The sequence below is a fragment of the Terrapene carolina genome, unplaced genomic scaffold, assembly GCF_002925995.2.
Source record: "Terrapene carolina triunguis isolate 2854851 unplaced genomic scaffold, T_m_triunguis-2.0 Scaffold232, whole genome shotgun sequence".
In the NCBI taxonomy this organism is placed as follows: domain Eukaryota; kingdom Metazoa; phylum Chordata; order Testudines; family Emydidae; genus Terrapene; species Terrapene triunguis.
The window spans coordinates 2,355,946-2,361,945 of NW_020664583.1; the positions used below are offsets into that span (position 1 = coordinate 2,355,946).

The 6,000-nt window shown below is 45.5% G+C and overlaps 1 protein-coding gene across 2 annotated transcripts in view; it reads left to right on the forward strand.

Moving 5' to 3' along the window:
* Positions 1 to 6,000, forward strand: part of TAMM41 (TAM41 mitochondrial translocator assembly and maintenance homolog) — a 41,566-nt gene that overhangs the window by 26,247 nt on the left and 9,319 nt on the right. The gene's annotated exons all lie outside the window — the stretch shown is intronic.

Genomic DNA, 6,000 nt, shown 5'->3' on the forward strand with positions numbered 1-6,000 from the left:
GCTGGAACAGGGGAAGCCAGGAGACCATAGCCCAATCACTTTTTACCAGTCGTAAAAGGGGAAGAGGTGGAGTGGGACCTCAGGGAGAAGGGATGGGGTGGGGGCATGGTTTGGGCACCGGTGGCCCCCCACTTTTAGGGAGCGTCAATCTTTTGGCTATTCCAAATGTTATGCCTGTTGCCTGTCTAAAAGCAACGTGCTTTGCAGTGTTCAGGACCATTACTATCTTATTTTGGCTAAAATAATTATATAATAGGGATGATTGTACTTTGTAGGTTGATGTGTTTTGTTTTTTTAAATCATGATGTTTTAGAGTCCAGTTATACAGTAACTCCTCACTTAACGTCGTACCGGTTAAGGTTGTTTCGTTATTATGTTGCTGATCAATCGTTATGTTGCTCGTTTAAAGTTGTGCAATGCTCCCTTATAACGTTGTTTGGCAGCCGCCTGCTTTGTCCACTGTTTGCAGAAAGAGCAGCCCGTTGGAGCTAGCTGAAGGGGGCTTGGAAGCAGGGTGGACCGGCAGCCCCCATCAGTTCCCATAAACTCCCTCTGTGGCAGCGGCCCAGCAGGCTATCAATTGCCAGGCAGTTCAGCTGTCCCTCCCCCCACTGCCGTGTGCTGCTCCTGTCCTCTGCTTTGGAGCTGCTCCTGGGAGCCTCTTGCTTGCTGTGGGGGGGAGGTGCTAATGTCAGGTGTCCCCCTTCTCCCGCTCCTGTACCCCATCTCCACGGGGGGGCACGGCAACTTAAAGGGGCAATGCGCATCTCTCTCTCTCACACACGTGCACATGGTGTGCGTCTCACTCTTTCACACACACGCACACACTACTGATTAATACAGTAGTATTTTTAGATGTACAGAACTGGCTTGTGAAGTTCAAATATGTCAAAAGAAGGAAATGCATCTGAAGCTGAGGAAAGATGGGCTTGATGTTGAAGCGCAGGAATAGGAGTTGGAAGATCTGAAGTTTAATTCCTGCCTCTGATACAGGCTTCTGGTGTGATTTTAGGGTAAGTCACCTAACCCTTCTGTGCTTCAATTTGCCTTTCTGTAAAAGTAAGGATAACATTTAGCTACTTCATGTAGCATTTGATCCATTCATCTTCATAAAGTACGTTGAGATCCACAGATAGCAGGTGCTATAGAAGTGCAAAATATTGGTTAAAACAAAATATTGGTTTTTAAACCTTCAAAAATGTCTCTGAGTTCAGTGCTTGTGAAAGTTAGGTGACTGCCTGGGAGAATGAGACTGTTCGTATACAAACTGCTACAGTATGAGCCACGGACGGCAGTGCAGGCTTCCCCACATTGCACCGCCTGAATATCTAAACCAGGGACGGCAAACCTGAGCCTGAGAAGGAGCCAGAATTTACCAATGTATATTGCCAAGGAGCCACAGTAATACGTCAGCAGCCCCACATGAGGTCCCCCCCGCTCCCAGCGCCTCCCGCCCACCGGCAGCCCCGCCGATCAATGCCTCCCCCTCTCTCCCTGCACCTCCGGATCAGCTGTTTCGTGGCATGCAGGAGGCTCGGGGGGGGGGAGTGGGAGGAGCGAGGGCACAGCAGGCTCAGGGGAGGGCGCGGGAAGTGGTGGAGTGGGGGCAGGGCCTGTGGCATAGCCAGGGGTTGAGTAGTGAGCACTCCCTGGCACACTGGAAAGTTGATGCCTGTAGCTCCAGCCCTGGAGTCAGTGCCTATACAAGGAGCTACATATTAACTTCTGAAGATCCGCATGTGGCTCCGGAGCCACAGGTTGGCCACCCCTGATCTAAACTCTCACCTGGAAGGACCCACTTCGGACAGTCCGTTGGTGGTTTCTTCTCCATGCCTATTCAGCAGGCTACTTACAAGGATTTCTGTGATGTGGCTACCTGTGTTTTGGGACCCTAAAAAACACATTATGAAGACTTGTTAGCTCTATAATACTTTCTGCTTTGTGTGCCTGAATATGTTTTATCGATAGCTCGCAGACTTACAGCCATTAGGAGCCATCTTGAGATCTGTTTTCTCACCTTCTCTAATGTTGGTTTTGTGCCTAGATACACAGTATCATTAACTTCGTACCTTACCATAAACAACATTTTTGCCTTTTAACTAGCCAGTCATGTGGGATTACATGTATCCCTGAAAAAGTTGGTAACCTTCTCCACATTTCCATGTTACTTTTGGAAACGAAGGGTTGGGTGTGCTGGTTCAGGCCAAATAAAAATGGGCACGAAACTTTGCCTCAAACTTGAACCAAACCCAAACCCCAGTGAGTCTTGAAAGGTTTGCTTCTCTTTTCTTCTCTCCCTCCCCTTTTTCAGACACCTCTTACCTAGTTCTTGCCAAAAGCAGAAGCACCAAAATAGACAGGATTGATCTATTAGGATTACTGGCCTGCCTTAAAGTGTGCAGAAATGAGCCCTCCAGACCTAGGGAAGTTTGCATAAGGATCTGAACTTCTGGATGCCTACCAAAACCGTACCTCTTGAGGTGTGGTCATTGCTAATTTTAACATCGGAGTGAATAGAACAATTTGAGGTCTCAAACCTGCCCCTCTATAAAAAGCATGTATCAGAAAAAGTGCTGTATCTCTGCAAAGTCTGTTTCTGAGCAGCTTTTCTAAACCGTTTTGCGATATGGAAGAAGCGCAGAATCCTTTTCTTCTTGTAGGCAGAGCTGGAAGAACTGCCTATATAGCTACTGTTGTGTGACACTTCCCAATGGAAGACCCTGTTTTCACTGGCTTATGACTGCCAAAGTTTAACTGTTGGGGCTGAAATCTACCAGGCTGTGTCTGTCTCTGGTGACAGTATTGGAAAGGTTTCAGCTTCAGTGGTTCAGCCATTTCTGAGGAAAAATTGGTTGTTTTTGACCCTTTAACAAAAATTCTTTCAACCACTGAGTTGCGGGACTCTAGCGCTGTCATGCATTGATCCAGAGACTTGAAATTTACCAGAGGGGGTTGCGATGGGGTCAGGTATTTGCCTTTTGCCCTTCCCAGGAAGATTCTACCAAATTTGCCAAGTTATGAACCTCTGTAAAATGTTCATTTGCACATGCTTAGTGGAGACTTCTAAATGCTTGGAAGATTGTCTGCACTGAGCCTGCTCTATCTTGGGGCTGCAGAGGCTGAGTAGGGAGACTCTCTTGTGCTTTCAGAACTCCTCCTACCTTTGCCCAGGCAGTGAGGAAGTTACTTGATTTAAATGCAGGGGGTGAGGAAGAATAGGACCAGGGGGTTGCTGGAGCCAGAGGTTGGGAGGTAGCAGAGAGGGAGAAGGGTGGACAAGTATATAGAAGCAGAGAGGGAGGGAGGGAGGCAGGCAGGAGCCTGGGGTGTGTGAAGGAGGTAGTGTTGGATAGAAGCACAGGGGGAGGAGGGCAGAAGCTGGGGGACATAGGGGCAAAAGGATAAGTGACCATTACAGCTACTCCCTTCCAGAACCTGAAAATAAACCCAGGAATCATGAGTCTCTGCATGCCTCTCCTGTCTGCAAATAGTTGTCAAACCCACTGACAAGGTGTCTCATCCCCTTCTAGAGATGGTCAACGTAGTAGGAGTAGGCTGTTATCCTCTCAGTTACTCCATGAGCTCAAGTGGTATGGATGTAAAGGTCTGAACCCTGCTGCTGACCCAAGTTGGGGCCAGTGTGGTTCCACATGATAATTTTTGTTTGTTTATTAGAGGCATTTAGGAAATTAAATTAAAAAAAAGTTAAAAGAATGCTAAGGTTGCAAAGATAAGCATCAAAAGTCAGGAAAATCCAATTAAGGTTTCCCCCCCCAGGACCCCTGCATCATTTAGTAAGTGCGTAGTTACTCAGTTTTTCTTTGTATCTTCATGCAATGTGTAGCTCCAGGCCAAAAACCTGCACTGCATACAAAATTATTAATTCCTCCTGGGCATTTGTTTCTGTGGTGTTCTCACCATAGTATCTTTCTGCTTCACAATTACTTTATCTTTATAACATCCCTTGGAGATGAGGTCGTGGTATTCCCCTTTTACAGCTTCAGAATGGAGGCAGGAAAAGAGGAAGGCCAAAACTGTTAGGTGTTTCCTAATTTTGGGTGCCCAACTCAAGAGCCTGAATTTCCAGAATACTTAGCATCTTTATAGCACTTTATATGTTTGAGCAAAGCTTCAGTCAACTTCAGTTGCAGTTGTGAGCACTAAGCACTTCTGCAAATCTGACACCAGGTGTCTCACATTGTATTCCTCCTCACTGTCTGGAATGTCCAATTTGAGGCCACTTACAAAAATTTTGGTTTAAGTGCCATTACACAGGAACTCTGTGGCAGCGCAGAAGTAGAATTCAATTCTCCAGGATGGTATTCAACTGCCTAAACCTTGAGACTCCTGTATCTTCCGGCAATACTCTATCTAACTCATTGCACCCCTTCCAAATTCTGCAGCAAAGGGCAGGGGTCCTACTGACAAGAGTTTCTTTCACTACACAGCCCAGATTCATCCCCAGAAAACCGTCCATCTTGTGCACTGAACTGAGGCAGGGGTTTTGTAGGGGAAAAAGTCATGCATGAGCATGGAATTAAAGGTTTACAAGGGGACCAGATTAAGGTTGCCACTGGATATTTCATAACTTCAGAGTGCTTGACTTCGCAACCTTAACTTTTTTAACATAAGTTTGTAGATGTAATAAATATTTAGTTTACATTTGTATCATGCTAGATCTCTCCTGGAGTTCAGGAAAGAATGTTTTTTCATTTGCTTAGAAATTAAATATTAATAGAATTATTTTGCTTATTACTACTGCTTTATATTTTCCTCCAAGTGTGAGGCTCATGAAATCTTTGTGATTGTTCCATCAATCTGAAGGCTTGCAGTATGTCTAAAGGAGATCTTGAATCAATTTTGGTTGAAGTTTCATAAATACTTTAGATATTTGCTGCTAGAGGACTGTCACTAATACATGCACTTCAAATGTCTAATCTGTACTGCTTAATATTTAAAGAGTAGTGACTTCTCTTTGTTTTAGCTCTGACCAGTTTTTTCTTATTTATTGAGGTACAGTACACAAATTTGCGGCCAATCCATAGCGGTGCAGTTGTTTTAATAGTACAGTACAACAAATCTGTTCTAGGGACAGGCCTTAGAGAGTTGAGTTCATTTTAATTCAGTTACACCTAAAGATACGGATTTTGTTACTCTTTTCCTTACCAAAGGTATCTCTTTTAACTCTAATTCTCCTAAGAAGACTTTGAACTAGTACAGACGTGAAAAAGTGTTATGGATCTTTGCTTATATATCCAACTGTCCCTTACACCCTTCTTTCTCACACAGTCCTGTTAAAGTGATACTGGGAAGCATATAGATGAGTGGCAATGCCAGCCATTGAATCAATGGTTTGAAGCTATTCATTCATTTCCTTCTATTCCTGGCAACCATGTTGGCAAGGCCTGATGTCTGGAATCTCATCCCTAGTACATTTGTGTAACGTTGATGTTAATTTTTCCTACCATCATGCTAGCTGAAAGTCAGTGATTGGTAATTCAGACTTTAGAAAAGGAGATAATGTATCAATACTCCAGAAGCTTCCAGGTAATCGCTAAATGTTTAATTAGTAGAATTAGTAAAGGATACTTGTTGCTTTTTGTAATAGTCTTGCTGCTTTAAAAAAGAAACTCTGGATCCTAAAACATCTACAATCCAGCCTTTAACAAGCTAATCTATACCATACTGTAGGGTTACCATACTCAAAAAATAAAAAAAGAGGACACTCCACGGGGCCCTGGCCCCACCCCTTTCCCACCTCCGGCCCCGCCCCAACTCCGCCCCTTCCCTGCCCAACCCTGCCCCTTCCCCGCCCCTTCCCCAAAGTCCCCGCCCTAACTCCCCCTCCTCCCTCCCAGCCACGCGAAAAGGGCTGCCCGGAGGCATGGGGGCTGCCCAAAGCCCGTAGCGCTCGGCTCTTAAACAGAGCCGAAGAGTCAGGGGAGGAGCAGAGCCGCCACGGCCGGAGGCTCGGCTCCCCCCCTGACTCTTCGGCTCTGC